Source organism: Plecotus auritus (genome assembly GCF_963455305.1).
Source record: "Plecotus auritus genome assembly, chromosome: 1".
Lineage (NCBI taxonomy): Eukaryota > Metazoa > Chordata > Mammalia > Chiroptera > Vespertilionidae > Plecotus > Plecotus auritus.
Window position 1 is genome coordinate 30806377 of NC_137770.1, and position 10660 is coordinate 30817036.

The window sequence follows — 10660 nt, forward strand, 5'->3', positions numbered from 1 at the left end:
ATGGAGAAGGTCCCCAAGGGCACAGGATACTCCCTTACCTCCAGACTATAGCAAGCTTACAGGGACAGAGCAGCACTGCCACTGAACACCCTGAGGGACCCCCATCCCGTGCAGTGCCCTGGAGGGTGACGCAGGACACATAACCAGCCCCTTTCACACCTGGCCCCCGGCAAACCCGTAAGCCAGAGATGGAAGCATACAGTGAGGCCAAGAGGGCCCAGAGTTTACAGGACACGCCCTGGTAGGGTCCTTCAGCTAAACCACAGCTCCACGTCACGTTGTGACCCGCGAGGCTTTCAAAGTCCCACGTGTGGTGGGGAAGCCCCTGTCTGAAGTGCAGCTGAGGCCTGGGCAAACACAGCTACGGGGGAGCAGTGGGCCCTTTGCCAGAAACACAGACCAACTAGCCAGCTTATCGACAAAGCAGAAATAAGGTTTTGGGGTGTCTCACAGAACCCCAAGCTAGGCAGCAGCCCGGCTTCAGGTAGGGGGCAGCCGCAGGACCTGGAAAACCCTCGGGAAGCTGAGAGCTGCGTTCTCTCACCTGCGTGTGGGCTTCGCTCCTCCCCCTGCCCAGCTTTCTCTGGTCATGGCCCCGTGGTGGGAGAGGCATACCCCCAGGGCCCCAGGGTTTGCATTTCCTCTACACCAGAGGCCCGTCTCAATTCCAAGTTTGCAGGAGCCACCTGGCCCGGCCTGGCCCAGCCTGGCCTGACACGCTGATGCCTAGCAGTGGACAAGCCTGAGGCCATTTCTCGGGGTTTAGGTGGGACAGAAAACCCAACAGGTGGCCTTAGAGGGCTCCCTCAATTCATCCATTTTCACACCTGAGGCTGGGATGTCCTACCATTGCTGCTGGTCGACTTAGTGTCATTGCCCGACCATTTGATATAGGAACACGAGTCCTGGTTTTGTCTCAAATTTCCATTAACACCTTCTAGTAAGATCAAGGCCCAGGATCAAAGCCTGCAGGATGGGCATGCAGAAGGAGAATCCTGGAGCCCACACCGGGTCCGCACGGGATACCAGGACACTCAGCCTGCTGGCTGGGAAACCTGTCCCTGCTGCTGCCTTGAGAGAGAAACAGCAGGTGTTCGGGAGGGGCTGCTTCCTCTCTGGCGGCCTCCAGGTTTCTTTGCGTGCAGGCAGCAGCTGGCAGGTGGGAACACGTGGGAGGAGTCCTGGTGGGCGGCATGTGGGCACTCAGAAAACTGCTACTGGGCACCTGTGGGAGGACCCAGGTTTAGGAACAAATTTCTCATTTTATAATTCATGGCAATAGGAAAACTGGGTTCTTTATGTGAAACTTCTCTTTATATATATACTAGAGGCTCGGTGGATGAAATTCGTGCACGGAGTGGGGTTCCTCAGCCCAGCCTGCACCCTCTCCAATCTGGGACCCCTTGGGGTATGTCCAACTGCCAGTTTAGGCCCGATCCCAGAACCGGCAGTTGGACATCCCTCTCACAATCTGGGACGACTGGCTCCTAACCACTCACCTGCCTGCCTGCCTGATCGTCCCTAACCCCTCTGCCTACCTGCCTGATCGCCCGTAACTGGCTCTGCCCCTTTCAAGCCACGGTGCCACCCCAGGTGCAGCTGACTGGGGAGGGACTGTGGGAGGTTGGCTCCAGGGCATGTCCAGCCCATCTCACCCAGTCCCGCCCCACCGGCCACCTTCTAATTTTCTTTCAATGTGCATGAATTCGTGCATCAGGCCTCTAATACACACACACACACACACACACACACACACACACACACACACACGCAGACTAGATGCATGAAATTCATGCAAGGGGCTTGGCCCTCGCAGCCCCGCCCACTGGTCCTTCCAGAAGGTCATTCCAGAGGGTGGTTCCACGGTCTGGCCTAATTAGCATATTAGCTCTTTATTATATAGGATATATATATATATATATATATATATATTAAAACAAATTTTAATTTTTTTAGAGAAAGAGGAAGAGAGACTCAATTTGTTGTCCCACAACTTACTTATGCATTCATTGGTTAATTTTTGTATGTGCCCTGACCGGGATTGAACCTGAAACCGTGGCATATAGGGACGATGCTCTAACCAACTGAGCTACCCTGGCCAGGGCCTATAGATTATATTTTAGAACACTTCTCTATTCACCAAGGGCTGCCTGGAGCGGGGTGGATGTAAATGAAGTCCTGGGGCAAAGCAACTAACCCAGAGTCCACTAAGCCCCCATTAAGGCTTCCCCCAACCCCTCACAATTACCAGAAAATGCTGCTTTTGAGGAAGCTTGTCTTCAAATGTGCTAGGTGGATGCTGCCCTCCAGTGGCCGAATGCGTCCTTACAGCGTTTCACTGAGAGGAGCAGGGAGCAAAACCACAGCCCTCAATCCACCTGGCTTCCATTTGCCCTGCTCCTAACAGGTCCCAGCTGGGTTACTCCCGTGATGGTGAGAGGCCTTGCTCTGTGCCACAGAGGGACAGCAGAAGAAGCAGGCACCCTTAGCAGGAGAACAGTGGCTGACATTTGTCGAGCCCTTACCTTGTGCTGGCTCTTGATGTTGTTGGGGACCTCTGCGTTGTCTGACAAGGGGCACAGAGTGAGTGCAGGGCAGTGAGGGCCCCATCTGCAGTGCACAGGCTTGAGTGAGGGGTTGCTGGACCTGTGGAGCAGTTGCCCCAGGAGTCACTCAGGAAGCATCAATCCTGGTATCCGGAGCAGTTGATCCCTGAGAAAGGCCCTGCAGGGAAGATGAGGTGCTGTAACAGGCAGTTTGGGAGCCAAGTCCTGGTCCCTGTGGGGCTGCTTTTCAGGGAGCCCACAGAGTGCTAATGAGTCAGGACCCATCCTCCCCAGAGAAGGGTTGCTGTGCAGGTAAGCCCGGTGTTCTCATGGGGCGAGGAACCGGGGCAGCACGCAAGCTGCAAGGCAGGCTGGGAGGGGCAGCCCGCTTTGCCACAACTGCTGCTGCACCAGTTGAAGTCCTGGGCAGCCTAACAGCTGAGGAAGGGCACCCAAGGGAGGTGGGAAAGCCCTCTGGGGCAGTGGCCACAGGCCTGCTGGTTTCCCAGGCTCAAGGTCTTGCGGGTGTTGGGGGCTTCTGCTTAGACTTTCAGTGATTTGGGCAGAAAACAGACCTTGTGAGTCCTCTGGCCCTGATTTGTGGAACCAGAACTGAGCCTTCCTGGCTGTGGGGGAGGGGTTGGTTCCCCTGGGTCCTGAGGGCGGGAGAGGAATGTGCTGCTAGTCTCTCCACCCCACTTAGGGGATCAGGCCCTCAGGCGTGAAATGGCCCAGGTGTGTGTGAAAGGGAGAGGGGGCTTGGCATGGACTCCCCACTGCTATGGGAGGATGGAGCTGGGAGCATGGACAGTGTGATTCCAGCTTCTGCTTTACGGGGGTTGGGGTGGGGGTGGGGGTGTGGGGCGGGTGGCAGTTGCCAGGCTGTGTAAGCTTTACATGGGGCCTAACTAAGGCCTGGGAGCCAAGGATGAAATCTGCCACCCGGCCCTATAGGGCAAGGGGCTGGGGCTGGCAGCTGATACCGCTGCTCTTGCACAGACAGAGCCCTACCTGCACAGTGATCCTTGCTTTGCCTCCCAAAACCTGTAGAATTGCCCTCCTGCTCCTCTTACTCCAAAACCAGGACCAGAGGGCTCCCCTCACTCACCCCCTCACCCCCCAGGGCTCCTTTCTTTAGTGTCTGTCCCCCTCACAACTTCCTCTTTATACTATTTTGTATTACCTGATTTTTTTTTCATGAAGCAAGTGTTATTTTATAATTATATAGAAAAACTTTTATTTGAGGAAAAATACAAATTGGATGATCCTCAGAAAAACAGGCTAACTCAGTGGTCGGCAAACTCATTAGTCAACAGAGCCAAATATCAACAGTACAACGATTGAAATTTCTTTTGAGAGCCGAAAACTGACTTCTGCGCACGGGCCACGAAGTTTCAATCGCACTGTACATGCGCGCCCGCACGTGGTATTTTGTGGAAGAGCCACACTCAAGGGGCCAAAGAGCCGCATGTGGCTCGCGAGCCGCAGTTTGCCGACCACTGGGCTAACTCAACTAGAGCAATAATTTCATTGAAAAGAACTATGTTCGCGCCTGGCTGGTGTGACTCAGTGGTTGAGCGTCAACCTATGAATCAGGAAGTCATGGTTCAATTCCCAGTCAGGGCACATGCCTGGGTGTCAGGCTTCATCCCTGGTAAGGGGTGTGCAGGAGGCAGCCGATCAATGATTCTCTCTCATCATTGATGTTTCTGTCTCTCCTTCTCACTTCCTCCCTGAAATCAATAATTTTTTTTTTTTTTTTTTTTAAAGAAGAACTATGTTCTCACATATTTCTAAGAAAAATCTCAGAACCCAGTTTGAGAAAATACTGACTGGGAAATATAAGGTCTTAGAGTAAATGTCTTTTAAATGTGAAATATCAATATGAAAACTTCACCTGACAACTTGTTTAAAAATCTTAAGATTGTTCATTAAAATAAACACAACTTGCCCTAGGCCAGAGATTGGCAAACTCATTAGCAGAGCCAAATATCAACAGTACAACGATTGAAATTTCTTTTGAGAGCCAAATTTTTTAAACTTAAACTTCTTCTAACGCCACTTCTTCAAAATAGACTTGCCTAGGCTGTGGTATTTTGTGGAAGAGCCACACTCAAGGGGCCAAAGAGCCGCATGTGGCTCGCGAGCCGCAGTTTGCCGACCACTGCCCTAGGTGGTTTGGCTCAGTGGATAGAGTGTCGGCCCTCGGATTACAGGATCCCGGGTTCGAATCCAGTCAAGGGTACATACCTCAGTTGCAGGCTCAATCCCCGGGCCTGGTCAGGGCACATGTGGGAGGCAACCAATCGATGTGTTTCTCTCACACACAAAAAAACCCCACAACTAAAAAATGCTCATGCGCCCTCGCTGGTTTATTTCCGTGGGTAGAGCATCGACTGCGGACTGAAGGGTCCCAGGTTTGATTCCCGTCAAGGGCACATGCCCGGGTTACAGGCTCGATCTCCAGTAGGGGGCGTGCAGGAGGCAGCCAATCAATGATTCTCATCATTGATGTTTCTATCACTCTTCCTCTCCCTTCCTCTCTGAAATAAATTAAAATATATTTTAAAAAATGAAAAATAATAAAAAATGCTCATGGATCTGTGCTCCCTGAACACAGGCAGATCCTAGGCCCTGTCTGAGAGGCAGACGGGCACTTGTGCTGACGTAGGGTTGGTGCCCAGAGCCGTTTTTTCCTGGTGCAGCTAAACCTTGCTCCCTGAGAAATGCGGTCTTACCAACCATTGTGTGAGAAGAATGTGTGATGGAGAAACGCTTAAAATGGAAGCCCGAAGTTGGATATACAGGAAATTGTAGGGTTGCTTAGGGGAGGAATAACATCTCTCCTTCTATTCTTCTAAGTTCTCAACTGGGACCCTGCAACAAAAGACAGATTAGCAAGAGAAAAGCATGAACATGTATTTAATAGGAGTATTAAGTGACATGGGAACCTTCATAAGGAAATAAGGAAGTGAAGGCTGAAGAAGGGGTTAAACCTGAGCGTTTTCATGCCAGGTCTGATGAAGAGTGGAAAGAGGAGAAACTCTAGGACAGGAGGTGGGAGCTGAGTGTAGTAACCTGGGTAAACTTAGCAAGGCTGTTCGTTCAGATTCCATCTTGGAGATAGGGGTGTCCTTTCCTCTGGGCATAGGGCGGGCACCGCTCTCTTGATGGTGTCGTGATCTGCTTCAGGGCAATGTCAGAAAGTCCTTCTTACACCTGCCAGTTTCTCAAATTCCTTCAGCTTAAAATATTCAATAGGCCAGGTGCCATATGACATAGCAGATGAACCACAGCCTTTGAAAGCTCTGGCTCCAGAGTCGAGCAGCTTATGTTCACACTGAGCCCTGTTCCCAATTGCATGACCTTGGGCAACGTAGTTCCTCATGGGGTTTGTTAAAAATAAGACAGCAGGCCCTGGCTGGTTTGGCTCAGTGGATAGAGCGTCCGCCTGCAGACTGAAGGGTCAAGGGCACATGCCTGGGTTGTGGGCTCATCCCCAATGGGGGATGTGCAGGAGGCAGCCAATCAATGATTCTCTCTCATCATGGATGTTTCTTTCTCTCTCTCCCTTTCTGAAATCAATAATAAAATATATATATATATATATATATATATATATATATATATATATATATTAAAACACACACACACAACAAACTAGACAGCAGGCCCCAAATGGAGTCACTTATGCTGCGAAGCCCCATGTCACCAGACCAACACTTAATTTTGGTTTTGGCTCTCCCAGAAATGGAATCTTAAACCAGTCAATCAGGAATCCCCTGATCAGCACTAGTTAGGTGATCTGCCTGATAAAATCCTGCCAGCTCTAGAGCAGGGGTGGGGAAACGTTTTTCTGCCAAGCCATTTGGATATTTATCACATCATTTGCAGCCCATACAAAGTTATCAGCTTAAAAATTAGCCTGCTGTATCTGGTCATTTAATTAACTCACCCCTAATGCCTCGGCAGGGCCGGGGCAAATGATTTCGAGGGCCTTTTATGTTCCCCACCCATGCTCTAGTCTAGCCTCTTCGCTCTGAGAGGGAAGTAACCTTGCAATAACCAGCCTGCCTTTTGCCTAGTGTAGCTTCCTTGTCCCTGCTCCCTCTGCCTGTAAAAGTAATTCACTTCGTGCAGCTCCTTGGAGCTCTTTTCTAGCTGCGAGATTGGATGATTTAAACTGGTATTTGCTCAAATAAACTCTTAAAAATTTAATGTGCCTCAGTTTATCTTTCAACGAGTTAAAAATAAGCCCGCTTTGAGGCTTATTTGGAGGGTTAAAAGGGGGTGGGGAAGCAAAGCACCTGGCCCTCAGTCGTAAATACAGTCTATCCCAATGTTGTGTTTCTGTACCAGTGAATAACTGTACATAGAAACACACCCAAAATGTTCACTGATTATTTCTTTCCTTTTTTAAAAAATGGAAATGACACCATTGTTATCAACCTAGTTATGAGTAACAGGAAAGGAGCAGAGGGAAGGCCAGCTATTATAGGCCATTGGTGCAGCTTTGCCAGGAAGCGGCCGTTTAGCACTCCCCAAGGAGCCACTGGTCTGTTCCACACAGATGCTGGGGGAAGGGCGTGGACGGGAAGAACAGACGCATGCCCGGTAAAGGCAGGGTGACACAGGGAAGGTACTTGCCTGTCAGTCATACCTGGGAACAGGTCATTGGCCAGAGTAGGTGAGGCCACTGCACCTATGGGGAGATTTGGAATTTAATCCCCTAAACCAGTGGTTGGCAAACCACGGCTCGCGAGCCACATGCGGCTCTTTGGCCCCTTGAGTGTGGCTCTTCCACAAGATACCATGGCCTGGGCGAGTCTATTTTGAAGAAGTGGCGTTAGAAGAAGTTTAAGTTTAAAAAATTTGGCTCTCAGAAGAAATTTCAATCGTCCTGTTGATATTTGGCTCTGTTGACTAATGAGTTTGCCGACCACTGCCCTAAACAAAGAAGTTCGCTCTCTTGTGCTTTCAGGACTTTTGGGACTCTTGTTGCAGGGGGCTCTCTCTTTTGGTTCCCCTACATCTGCCCACACCATGGACTAATGGACTGCAACTAGCCTGATGCTGTACTGACCCATGGAAAGGAAACCCGAACACCAGCTCTGCTTTTAGCTCTACTGAATCCCCAGCTGTACCTCTTCCAGGACTGGATTAAGGGAAATGGGACTTAGGAAACCCAGGGATGCAATCCCACACACACAAAAATCTCTCCTCCTCCTCCTATTCAAGTCTCAGAAAATTCTTTTTCTTCAGATGTTGTCACGACCCCACGCCCAGAACCCAGTGGGGAAAGCGAAACCCCACTTCCACCAGTAACAGAGACAGGCTTTTATTTTATTTATTGATTTGAGAGAGAGAGATTTGCCATTCCACTTATGTATGCATTCATTGGTTGATTCTTGTATATGCCCTGACTGGGCATCAAATCTTGGTGTATCTGGATGCTCTCTAGCCAGCTGAGTACATGGCCAGGGCAGTGTTTATTTCTGAGTGGTCATGTCATGCTGACTTTAGCTATCCTATATAATAAAAGCCCAGCGACCAAATGGCAGAATGACCAGAACGACTGGTCGACCAGTTGCTATGAAGTGCACTGACCACCAGGGGGGGCAGACGTTCAATGCAGGAGCTGCCCCCTGGTGGTCAGTGCACTCCCACAGGGGGAGCACCAGTCCTGACTGACCCTTTTAGGAGGCCCACCAGCCCAGCGGCAGCCACTCACTCCCTCAGTAGTCCTGCAGGTTCAATTTCCAGAGTACGGGCCAGGCACCGATGGACTAGTGCCACCACTGCTGCACAATCCCAACAGCGCTGCCGGCCTCCTGGAACTTGGCCTCGGGCACTGCAGCAGCTTCCCCTCCCTAGAAGCTCCGCAAGGAAGAAAGGACATAAAAGCGGCTGCCAGCAGCGCCAGGGTGACCAGCGGTGACTGTTCTCCACATGCTTCCTCCAGGTCACTCGAGCTGGGCCCTGCCTGCCCCACTCCAGATGACGTGTGAGCACTGCTCACGGAAGGAATATAGTAAAAAACCAAAAATCGATGACCAAGAGAATGCCGCAGTCAACGTCCGGAGTCCAGCTCAGGAGCCCGGAGAGAAGGGAGAATTCCATAAGTTGGCTGATGCCAAGATACTTCTGAGTGACTGCCTGGCGTGTGACAGTTGTGTGACTGCAGAGGAAGGAGTCCAAGTTCCTCAGCAGAACGTGAAGGACTTCTTCCGTGTTCTGAACCTTAATAAGAAATGTGATACCTCACAGCACAAGGTGCTGGCAGTGTCCGTGTGTCCTCAGTCTCCGCCTTATTTTACTGCTAAATTCAGCCTCAGTGTCACTGATGCATCCAGAAGGCTCTGCAGCTTCCTCAAAAGCCTCGGGGTGCACTGTCTTTGACATGACGATAGCTACGGACTTCAGCATCCTGGAGAGTCAGAAGGAATTTGTGCGTTGGTACCCGCCAGCACCGTGAGGAAGAGCCCCAGCTACCCATGCTGACCTCCGCCTGCCCCAGCTGGGTCCGATATGCAGAGTGCTGCTGGGTCACCCCGTCACCCCCCACCTCTGCACAGCCAAGTCTCCCCCAGCAGATCATGGGCTCTCTGGTGAAGGATTATTTCGCCAGATGGCAGAACCTGTCCCCAAACAAGATTTTCCACGTCATTGTGGCCCCGTGCTATGACAAGAAACTGGAGGCCCTTCGAGAAGATGTTCCCACAGCTTCGCATAGTTCCCCGGGTGCTGACTGCGTGTTAACCTCAGCTGAAATTGTCCAGATAATGGAGCAAAGTGACCTCGCCTCGAATGATGCCGCCGTGGCCACTCTAAAGGAGGAGGAGGTGAGGCTCCACGAGGGTGCCAGCTCCGACGGGCACCTGGCGCACATCTTCAGGCACACGGCCAAGGAGCTGTTCAACGAGGATGTGGGGGCGCTCACCTACCGCCCCTGAGGAACAAAGACTTCCAGGAGGTCACCCTTGAAAGGGATGGAGAGGTTCTGCTACGCTTTGCGGCCGTGTACGGCTTTCGGAACATCCAGAAGTGGTCCTGACGCTGAAGAGGGGCAACTTCCCCTGCCACTTCGTGGAGGTCCTGGCCTGCACCGAGGGAAGCCTAAGCAGCAGGGGCCAGGCCCAGGCGGAGGGCGGGTGTGAGGACAGGGCACTGCTGTGGCAGATGGAAGGCATCTACGCTGCCATCCCAGTGTGGCCCCAGAGACCAGCGCCCATGTGCAGCAGCTGTACCAGGAGTGGCTGGGGCGGGGGGCGATTCCCCCAGGCCCAGGCGGCCCTGCACACTGCCTAGCAGGGCCCAGGGCAGCCTGCCAGGACACCAAGTGGTAAAGGTCCAGCAGACGCCCGGCCTGCAGGCCGCCTGAGGAGGGGTGTTAGACGCGTGAAGGAAAGGCTTAGCGTCTCTGTCATTCCTTTGGTTTTCAGAACTCCCTGCTCCCCATATGCCGGCTCCCTCCCACTGAGGGGCGCTGTTGTCGTCATCATGTGGGTGCAACTGGAATATTGCATCTCAAGAGGATCGCCCCTTTTATGCTCCGATGAAAAAATCCCAAAGAACAAGAATGGAGACAGACTACTGTCCTTTTGGAATAGGGGCTCATACAAAAGTCTGCATGCCCAACTTTTCTTGAAACAGATCTATGTTCTGCAGCTGTGGTCACTGTCCTGAGACCAGGTCCTGTTGACCAGGTTCTGTCGCTGGGAATCAAGGGGCACTGGAGTGGAGCCCCCCAACCCCGTGCCCTTTTACATTCAGGGATTGAGCTCAACTCACTTTGGGGGAGGCCTGGCAGGGTGACAGGTGTCACAGACGGAAGGATGGAGAATGGAGAGGCGGACACCCTGCTGGGTCCCTCCCTGGGTGGGGTCAGGCAGATGAAGGCCATCCCGCCCCACAATTGGGTGAGATAGGTCCTCTCTGTCCGCCTCTCACGCCGTGGGCCCGGCCACTCCCCTCGGCTCCAGGCAGCCCTCTGTGTTCCATGACAGCGCGCTCTGCCCTCACATGCTGCTCGCCCTACGTGAGAAGGAGAGAGCAGTTGGCCCACAGGCAACTACACAGAAAGATATGCAGCCATCATAGAGCCCAGCACCCCG

At 52.1% G+C, this 10660-nt stretch overlaps 1 pseudogene across 1 annotated transcript; it reads left to right on the top strand.

Annotated features, from left to right (window-relative positions):
- The first annotated feature begins 8543 nt into the window (after window positions 1-8543).
- LOC308257455 (nuclear prelamin A recognition factor-like) lies at window positions 8544-10326 on the top strand (annotated as a pseudogene). The gene is made up of 2 exons: window positions 8544-9801; window positions 10320-10326. The product of its transcript is annotated as a nuclear prelamin A recognition factor-like (transcript).
- The last annotated feature ends 334 nt before the right edge of the window (window positions 10327-10660 follow it).